This window comes from Sinohyriopsis cumingii, chromosome 4 (genome assembly GCF_028554795.1).
Source record: "Sinohyriopsis cumingii isolate HCF-2022 chromosome 4, ASM2855479v2, whole genome shotgun sequence".
In the NCBI taxonomy this organism is placed as follows: domain Eukaryota; kingdom Metazoa; phylum Mollusca; class Bivalvia; order Unionida; family Unionidae; genus Sinohyriopsis; species Sinohyriopsis cumingii.
This window is the reverse complement of record NC_142964.1, coordinates 110,665,879-110,677,465: the sequence shown is the minus strand read 5'-3', so window position 1 is coordinate 110,677,465 and position 11,587 is coordinate 110,665,879.

Below are 11,587 nucleotides of genomic sequence, written 5' to 3'. Positions count from 1 at the left end.
GATAAGCAACATTTTAAAGTGTATCGATAAGCAACATTTTAAAGTGTATCGATAAGCAACATTTTAAAGTGTATCGATAAGCAACATTTTAAAGTGTATCGATAAGCAACATTTTAAAGTGTATCGATAAGCAACATTTTAAAGTGTATCGATAAGCAACGTTTTAAAGTGTATCGATAAGCAACATTTTAAAGTGTATCTATAAGCCACGTTTTAAAGTGTATCGATAAGCAACATAGTAACTTTGTTCCAAACCACTAATGGACATTTGTTCGCAATGCAATGTTTCTTTTGCATGCAATACAACTGATTGATGTTTTGAGGTTGCAATTTTGTTTTCCTTCTTGTATTATCCCTAGTATTCTTAATTTGTCTGTTAACATTTACAACAAGTAAACTTACAAATGCGAGACCTAATTTGTAAGAAAAAAAGCAATGTTTATATTTACTTTAACCATGGTATTTCTAATATCTAGATCAAATATTACAGTATTATAATGTTTGACTTTTCAATGACACCACATTGTGTAAGTACCACTTTCATGATACTTTCATTTGATGATGATGATGATGATTACGCAACTAAATGTACGTGTCAGTTTGATTCGTACATTTAAACGTCATATGGAAAATCACATTTTGAAATTTAAAACAAATACAAATCATGGATTTATTAAAAGCAACGATCTTGGAAGTAGAATTTTTAATAAAGCGTTGTGAAATATTACGTTTTATGGTCGGCTCCAATTCAATACCGGCAGATTCATACATGAGTGCGTAAGATTACACGCTTACAGACTCTTTTCACGTTTACCATTAACGTGGTCACAGACGCTGCGCTTAGTATGTACAGTATATGTTTCTTATTGATGTGCAAGAGTAATATTGCATCCAATTGCCGTAGCATTGTATTACGACCAAAGCTAACTAAATAAAAGTTACTAAAACATAAAGACCAGCAATGTGATCCCTATCAATTACCCCGATTCTATCACAAAAATTCAAAGAAACAATTTGAATAATGTCTCATATAGAAAATTTAAGAACTTGGCTGGTCACACTAATCACCCATAGTTTGCGTTAGTAAGGTCTGTTCCAAACAACGTTAATCATTATTTTTTGCAGTAAATTTCGAAAAGGCTACTATTTGCAATTTTTGCAATCAAAAGGTGTATGGAGTATTTCATACTTGACTATCTGATGCATAAGTATTTTTAGGAAAGTTTCGGCAGTTCCAGCGAAAAGATTTTGTCATATTTTCAAGTGTACAGAACTGTACCAACGGAATGCACAGTACCAATGCCTGATCTGCAGAGGATGGACTTGCAACATGTGCCAAAAAAGCTTATCTTTCCAGAAAAGAATGAAGTGAGTGCGTCCAAAGAACCTAGTCAAGGTATGTACACTTCAAAGGCGTACATGATGGCATGATGTTGCCGTGAACATTTACTGGAAATAAACAGAAGCAAACCACTCATATGACTTAAAGGCGCTAAAGCATGCAGGTGATATTTTCACGCATGTTTCATAAAAATACATTTTTGGTGCATCTTTCTGTTCTTCTATATGGAGGTATAAGGTAATCCTATTAGCGCATGGTTTCCTCTCCTTTAATACTTTCTCAAAACAGCCATTAAGAATAAATATATTCAAGAATATGAAGAGCCAATAATAACTTTGTAATATAAATATAGTTATATTGTAGAGTGGCTTAATGAAAGATATTATAATGCCTTCCCGGTTTGTCAATGCAAATGATGAATAACGTGTATTTTAATATAAAATTCATACAGCATGTCATAGTAATTAATCAGCATCATTATGGGCTTCCGTCAATTCGTTTGACCTCTACCATCAATTCATTTGACCTCGACAACAATGCAATAGCATAGTTAGGAATATTATTTGGTAATTTTCTGTTCGAATATCTTTTTGACTTAAATTTGTAGATTTTTGCAAACGCTACCTTGTGTATTTTTATATAAATAATCCAGACCTGTCAATCAATCTGTTTGAAGCCCAACCGAGAAGATAGCTTTATATATAAACAGCTAAATTGCTGCGCAAATTGGTTGAGCATGCAAATTAAAATCCGGTTGAAGTTTTCCTATAAACAACGTAGATCTTGCCTTGCAACACCAGTGCAGTTTTGAAAAACATATTAGGCAGTCAAAAATATGCTAATCCCGACTGCCACGTTTACCTGCCCGCGATTACGTAAGTCAGGAACAAAGGAATGGGTTAGCGCCATGTGTATGTAGACCCTGCGTATATCGTAGCGATTCGTGTTGTACAAGTGCCCACATCGTTAGGTGTCAAAACTAACATGTAGACGTTGGAAACTTTGTTCTAGAACAAAGGACCCTCGATGCTGTTGTAAATCTCCCCGCTTTAACAGATGGCCTTAGGCTCGTCTGTTAATCTAGACCGACTGGGGTAGAATTGACATCCAATTGGAACTGAGGAAGGGTGGGGCCATCAATTCGAACCAGAATTTAACAGTCATTTGGGCTGGGAACGAATGAGTCATTGTGAAGCATCGTGCTGACAAGTTGTAGCAATAACTCCGAGGAAGCCACTCGTGCAATGGCGGGAAAAGAAACCTTGGTACATTCAAGGACAGAAAGTTTCGTAAAGGAAGCTTTTGGGGAACTACCGGGTAGTCAAGTCCCGAGTCTCAGAGAGACAGGATAGAACAAGGCAGTAGGCAGAAAACAAGCCTAGTTACTAGAGGAAGAGAGAGAGAAGGGGGAGGAGACAAGGAGAGTACAGGAAGAATCGCAGTACGGAAAACGCCGGAAGGAGGAAAGGAAGTAGCAGAGTAGAACACAGATGAGTAGAAACCAAGTACAGGGGAAAGCTATCTCACACTATAATCACGTGATGAAATAGGTTGTTACATGGTCGAGAGGAAAAAGATTGGTTTGAGAAATTAATATCGTTTAAATTGTATTAAATTGTTATTCTTTTGAATTTCACCTTTGTGTTCTTAATAATTTAATTGTCGGTATTGCTGACTGGGGGCTCGGAGCTGTATCTCTCTCTATCACTAATTTCACTTCCTACAAAAACGAGCCAGTGTGGGAATTCCATAGTAATTCAAATAAATATTGGGAGCACCCCACCCCCAACTCATAACAGAGCATTCGTAGAACGCCACACCGACGCTTCGTATATATTCTCTTAAGGTCTTCAAACGTGTCCTTTCATCGTTAATACAAGTAGTAGTAGTATTAGTGCTTGTAGTAGCAGATTCATTCGAGGTAGTAACAATAGTAATTATCGTAATAGTACTGCTAATTGTAATAGCAGTGGTAACTGTAATAGTAGTAGCAGCAAATCTAATAGTAGCAGAGGTAGTAATAGCAGTAATAGATGAGAATTTCTTCTTAAAACGACATACACGTATTAATTCCATGTATTTCAGAAAATAACCGTGGACACAAACCAGGTTAAAGTATTATCACACCAATAGAGGAAAAGCAGCTGAGAAACAACCCAATTCCCTGGAATACCTCCAATTTTCTGTGTATTCGAGTCTTTTCATTAGAACAAACGACTGTTGATATGTTCTTGCTGATTTTACATGTGCAGTATGCAGACCTGAAAGAAACACTTTGTACATAACTTGTAAACCTTCGTTCTTTTGAAACAGTTTATATCCCCCTATTTCATTACAAGATAAATATTTATAACAACTCGCAACGTAGCAAATACAAATTAAACATGGTTGATGGAAAGATGCGGATCAATTTGATTTGAATTATTTACTGATATAGACCTCGCTTTCTACTTTCTTATTATAGCTTTAAAAGGACCAACACGCCTTCTTCCAGTGATGTATGCTCCAAACACCCGTGTCTGCTGCAAAGACGAACGCGTGTGCTTATCACTAATTATTGTGTATTCATCTTCAAATCGTCGAAAGGTTAAGGGAGATAACCTTGATTATATACTTGACATTGTCCAATTGCGTTGCAGTTGCTGAACCGAAGGAATCGCACTCCTCTCAGAATGGTCACATGTAGGCGACGAGCAGCTAGGCAATCTAAGATCAAGAGTTTTAGTCTGGAAAACGGCGGGTTTCACGGGGTAAAATAAATATACAAAATCAGAGACCATTTAGGAATGATTACGCCAAGTCTTTGCGTCTGAACGTAGAAGTTGCATGTCCCATCGTTTTCCTAACTTTAAGCTATCTATATACAGAACAATAATCGAATGGCTCATCCAAAATAATCTAACTTTCAGTGACGGCATTGACAGATATGTATAACATTTAGAAGTCAAACCCAGAATCAGATTAGAGTTTGACCAAAATCTTACAGAAAAAAAAGAACTTGTGTATCTTTGTTCATAAATTTAGACATGGCTTTGTAATGCATGATTTCAAGCCAACAATGCCCATTGAAATCATTTCAATTCTCAATGATAACATTATATGACATAATCAAAAAACAAATCAAAGATTCACTAGAGCACAATTTAGACACGTACATCTATAGCACTGTTTTACTAAATACGATAAAAAAGAATGATAACATAAGGAGTCAAAAGAACATTTATATGATGAAAATGAAACTATACATAGGTAATACAGTTCTTCTGCATTGCTCAGCACACTCATTTGCAAAATATATTTCTTTAAAAAAAAACATAGAGTTTTCCGCCATAGAAAGATTCGCAGTGATAGTAACAACACTCACAAATATTGTGCTAGAAATAAAACTCATTGATATGGTATGAAAATTTCATGAGAACTGGAGGTTTTGTTTTTAAGAAAAGGATTGAGTTAAAAAGATCATAATTTGCATATACTATATAGCATATATTATATCTAGTTAGTAGACAGCCTCTTGTCCGAACACCTGATTTTCTAACAATTCACACTTAGCCAAATACTGGTCATTCGGAATTTCCTTCATTCGATAAATGGTTTAGAGGTGCCACTTACGCCCAGCATCAGTACATATATTGAGCCAATATATTGTTGCAGAAACGTTCTCAACGCCGATAGGTATTTATATAATGTTACATCTCTGATCAATAGGCATGGATTTTATTTATTTAATATTTTTCAGACCTAGTGATTATTGGTAAGGGTAAACAAGTACCTATCAACGTAAAGTTGAGGTGAATATGAAATATCAAAGCGCAGATGGAAGCTAGAACATACACCAAAGCTGTCACTTGAAATGGAGAGGAACACGAATCGAAACAAACCTCAGTGATAAACGTAACACACTTTAATCTTACAATATACAAAACAGTTTTGGACAACTGAGACAAAATTTATTTACAGAATTGTATAAAGAACACAACAGAAAAGCCCCCTTTGATTTTTATATGTGAATGGGGAAGAAATATCGTGGGCAATATAAACAACTGACTAGAGAATCCAAATAAATAATAAACGGCAATAATTAGCAACATGATGATGGTGAACCTTTCATGGTTAAGAGGTAAACACTTCCGCAGCTTTTATAGCCAAAACATAAGAAACGGCTTTTTGCTCACAGACACAAGATATTTGTAATCAAAGCCCAACACGTCAACGCCTTTGTTTAAATGAGTGTTAACACAGTTATACAGGGATTCAAAAGCTCTTCTGTCACATTTCAAGAGTGATAAACTACAACAAAACAAAAAGGTTTTATCATGTATTGACCGCTGATTCAACAAAAACAAAACAAAAATATCGGTCATTTACGTTCCAACATTGTTTAGATAATTCCATACTTTGACGCCATAGCTATAGCTCTGCATGGTTTGAAATAATTGTACTGTATCACAGATTACGTTCGCCTTACAATGTATTATGCTTTTCTTGTCAATGCACACAATAAAAATCGCCCTCAGTGGTATTGCTAAACGAAACAACAAACAAAGAAATACAAAATGCAAACAAACAAAGAACAAACAAGCAATGAAACAAACAATAATAAAATTTTTTCAATCACATTAGATTATTTCATGAAAAACATGAAAATACTATATTTTACTACATAAAATCTGCTGTGGGTAATATTGCATCTAAAGTTTGTTTGGTTTATTTTATCTAAATATGAAAACGTATCACGCGATTCACAAGAGACTAATCACATTTTCTTTAGAACATATGCAAAGTATTATAGAATGTGTCCGCTACAAAATAATTTTGTTTTACCTATCTCGTTACCATCTTCAACAATATTGTTTCACTGCCGAAGCCTTTTACTCCGATTATTAAAAATACATATGGATGCTTTAGGTTTGTGTTTAAGGCAATATTTTCATATACATTCTTGTTGAATTTTAAATAATGTTCATTGTTTGGAAAGAAACAGCCAACCACCTTTAGCGTACCAACAGAAGTATTACAGTACGGACTGCTGAAGTACTTGTAGCAGATGGAGTGGTCATAGCAACAACAGTTTTGTAGGATACAAAACTACCAGTAATCAGAAGTAAGAGTAGTCAATATGATACTTAGAAGAAAGCTGTTTAAGTCTGTCAAGTGCTTAGGATATTCTGTGAGAATAATACTTTTAAACTGTTATATTTTCCTTTGTTCTAATATGATATATCATAAATTCATGAAACCATTCAATCACAAATGTAAATGAAAAATACAGGTCTAGAGCGTCAGGTAAATGCTATAGATGTAGTTTTCCACATTGCGGGTAAAGGTGGAACAAATTAATTAAGGTTTGTAATTATTTAATCAATCATTCATATATATATATATATATATATATATATATATATATATATATATATATATATATATATATATATATATATATATATATATACATGTTTGTACAAGCCGTCAAAGGAATTTCAGGCGTGCAATTAGACTATGGACGCATTCATTAAAAGCAGATTAAGTGGACGCAAACGGTATCTGCTTTAAATTCGTTGAAATAATGGGAAACTCATTTTCTGCTTCCTAATATCATTGTATGCGAACGCTGCAGGAACGGTAAGCACATGTGTCCTTTTATTGTTTTGTATAAAGAGTCAGCTTGACATAACCTCGTTTCGTTGTAGCTTAACACTCTTCAACAGACTTTAACTTTGTTCAGAGAAGATTTTCGTGTGATGTAAGCACTCTTGTGTCGTTTGTAAAGAAATCTTCTGTAGTGGAGTTTGTGTGTACCACTCGAAGACATCAGAGTACAAAAAGATCAAATTAAGTCCTTCAATCACATTCCTAACTTAAGTAGCATATATTATTTCAACCAAAGGTACTTGACAAATAACATTTTGATCCGATTGTATGGACTGAAGTAATCGGGCCGTGAATAACATGGGATGTTGTTAGGAAACACATCCGTAGAAGTGGCTATTCGTAGTTGATGATTTGGGTTTCCGATGCGTCACTAGTTGTCAAAGAGATGATTTTGTAAGTGTTTCAAAAGAGGGTTGATGTTGTGACTAAAAGAGTAGTGACTAGCACTGGCAGCAACGCTACCATTGTTGTTATCGACGGTTTGTTGCACGTCTTGCAGGTGTAAAATTTTAAGCATGGTTTTAGCGGCACGATACCCATTTTTAACCCTTCCAAAACCAGCAACATGCGCAGGGTTCTAGTAAACGCTGGCTGAAAATATAGAGATGATGGAGTTTGCAGTTTTGATTGCTGCTCCTCAATTCTACTCGATATTGCTCTTAGGTTGCTCGTATGATATTTGTTTCTATTGCGATAATGCTTGATGTGCCAATAGGAACAAGAGTAGTCATACAGTTGTTTGGTTACTTTATTGTGATTTCTTTTTGTCATTTCTGTGTTCCCTTCTACTGCAGGATTTGAAACAAATTGGTACAGAATCTAACAAAGCAGGAGTGCAAGTCTTAAAATCTTGTGGTGTATGAGTGGCATCATCACACACATAGCTAATCCAAGGGTAAAGACAGTGAATCACAACTTTGACGATTCATCAATCACTTTGAGAATGCAGCCTAGACGATGGTGCTAAGATTTATGAGATAACGAAAACGACACGTGACATTTATGCACGCTTAATGTTTTTTCAATGTGTGCTTGTGTTTACATCTCAAAGTCCGTGTGCAAAACATAAAATACGAAAACTCCTGACATAAATGACTCAGTACAGAAACAAATAGGAAGTCTAAAACAGTTTGTATGTATTTGTGTAAACGCTGTAGTTTTTTTATAGTCATTGTGTAATTTATTGGTTCTAACCTCTTCCACTTTCTTTTCTATCTGTACAATACTACTACGACTACTACTCTCGACTGTTCGTAATCTTACTTAATCTATTTTGGTTTCTTCGTCCAACACTTTTTCTAAAATTGTCTCCAATTCCACTTTCACTAATGGCTATTCTGTCACTGGTTCAAATGCGAATTGTTTCTTTAAATAGTCACACACAGTGTCTTTATTATAAATAGCCAACTCTTGCATCCAAGCATCGAATTCAATACTTTCCAGTCACTTACATATTTCTTGTCGTACATTTTTTGGTTTAGCCAGGTATCTCATGCACACATCTTGGTAAGTATCAAGTATGGATAAAATACGAGGAATGTCTATCTCGCACTAAAGTACACAATTTGTCTTCATGACTATTCGCAACAATTTTACAATTTTACCACATTTAGTCTTTTGTGCACAAACTATGTTTGGTGGTCATGTCCTTGCCTAAGGTACTATTAATAAAGGAACCACATCAAATCGACTAGTAAACGAAATCTGATATGAAATGGTCATTAACATACACCACAGGTCAGCCATAATTCAACAGAATCATGATATCTTGTGGAATCATTAGTTGGTAATCCACTAAGTCTTGAATATTGTCATTAACTTTCTAGGAATTAGTTGCAACACTGATGACAAAAGTTAGGGCATGGCAAGCTTGTATATTAGTCACTCACAGGATTGTCTTATCTTTATGGTGAAATTTTCAGACCTTTGCTCAATTGACTCTGGTGGTAAAGATATCAAAGAAATGTGGCAATTAGCTCAATAAACATCACATGCCGTGAATATGTTGTCTTGAGGTGACACTTCTTTTAAAAGTGTCTTTATATTCCTGTAAGTTTTATCCTTTCACTCGAATTTGTTTATTGTCAGTCTAATTATCACTGCAAGTAGAAGTAGTGACATCCAAATTCTTAGAGAAGCCTGGTACTCGTTAATCATATCTGACCACATTAACATCTTCACACTTATCAGCAATTATATAGCTTTGCGATACCGACGGTTAAAAAGTTCACGTCGTAAAGGAAGCAATTCTTCCACGCATTTCACATTTCACATGAACTGTAAAAAGATTTTGTAAATGTGTTCTGGTAGCTCAGGAGGTAAACAACGAATTCTCTCTTCTAAAGGATCCGGCATGGGGATAATATTTTGCGACCAACCAAAGGAAAGTAGTGACAGCATAGATACCATCAGGCACATTACATGCAAGGAGTATATTAATACAACCATTCGTGAAGTGTCACAAACCAGCTGAAACTGTACCTTATCTCCTTCTCCAAAGTAGATAAATCTACCTGTAGCTAAAGATGTGGGACTAGAACCTTCAATATGTTTAGGCCATTTCCCCTTGGACTTCTGGGATCGACTTTCAAAGTCATAATAGATGGGCAAAGCCACTGAAAACGTGTATTTTTATACGATTAGTAAATCACGATGAATAGTGACATCTAGAGCGGTTTGTGAGTGTATCGATGAGATATATCGGTAGGCCCTTGCAGATCATCACATTTGTCAGTAAAGAAGAAAGGTCCTGCTATACAGGTTTCCGTAGAAGAGCAACCGTACTAATTACTTTTGATAATAGAGAAGCAGCAAATTCGTGATGCAGTATTGATGTCGTAGGGTACGAGATCACTCTGGTCGCAGGGCACATTATCGCTCATTGAACATGGAGTCCACATTGAATCCCTCGTAGAATTCGTCACTGTCGACGAGAGTGTTTTGTACGAAAATTGAACTTGAAATCCACATTGTGTTTTGTTGTTGTGTCTAAAACATCATTCTAGGTAGGCCTTGGTACTCGCAATGCTCTCCATATCTTGGAAATCTCCTCTTTCTATATTGGAGAACGCAAACATTGGCAAAGTACCATAATGTAATCTGTGGAAAGACTAAAGTAACGTAACAACAGTACGGAGACTATAATACATGTTGCAGGATATTTCAATATTTCTGGAGCGTTGCATCACAACTGAAACGCTATATTTCGCTTCTCTGTCCCAAATAGACAAATCCTGTTCTGCTAAAGAGGTGGGAGATTATACTCTATTCAATCGGCTGGCACAATAGCAATAAACAGACAAGACGACAGTAAATTTATATTCTCTGAACTTGACGTCTGAATCGGACAATCACACGTTTGCTTTGTTAAAGTCATCATCATGCTCATTGAGTGTCTGCATTCAAAATGACCTTGCTGTCTAAGAACATTTAGTACTCGAGATCGGTGTTTGCAAAGTATCGTGTTGTAGTCTGGAAGGCGCAGTCGTTTCTGGTGGACAAATACTATTTCCAAGAGTCGACAGACGAATTGATGATTTTGCAAACGTACAATTTTGTGATTATCTAACTTTTCCCACGAAAGTATTGATCTTGTGATGACTTCATGTCCTCTTTTAAGACGTCGAAATTTGACCACTTCACTTGAACAATACGTTGAATCTCAGTCTTTTGTCTTTGTATTTGATATGCAATGCAGCTGTCTATGATGGTCTCAGTATTATTAATCCTAACTGGACCCAGCACCGAAATAAACCTCACATTAGTATATTATGTGTGTTCGTCGATCAATGCTCCTAAACATTCTTCTTCTATGTTTGCGTGACAACTACCAAGGCGATCGTTGTACATACAACTATCAGTGTCAATGCAAACCGCAATTTGGCTATCACGTATGGTGCAAATGTGACATTTCCAAACCCGTCTGGGTGTTCGCGTACAAATTCTGCGACTTCTTCGCACGTCACCAATACTAAATCTTCAAATGCGACACTCACGTTCTTATCAAAAAGCAATCTCGATCATTGTGACGACATGGCTTGTCTTGCTCACATATTTCAGCACACAAACAGCATAAAGAAAACATTAGATTCCTTGGCAATGATGAAGTGAATCAGGATGGTACAAGTTGGTCAGTGATGACACTTTGCATTTGACCAAATCGTTGAATTGACGAATGTATTTACATCGATGTGTTCTGTCAACATTTCAGGGTAGCCGGTAGAGAATCGAGCATATCTGCACACCCAGTGGTACATAAAATACAAATTGCAGCCATCCACAGAATGGTTCCCAATTATCATTTCACCGCCTTTCTTAGCATGTTATATATAATTATCTTCATTTTAACACATGTAATGGAGCAAGTGCAAATGCCTTTAGAGAGATAGGATTGAGGTAACATGCTACATAGTATGTTGTCGACATGGACTTTTATCGATAGACTAATCAACACGCTTTAGTGATGGTAGAAGCTTGCTTCAAGTGATCGTTACCTCCCTGAACCGGTAATAATTATAAAATTCTTCCTAAATACCGTCGCAAAATGTTCACATCGGACGAAGATATTTCAACAATTCTTCCTGAAGGTCACCA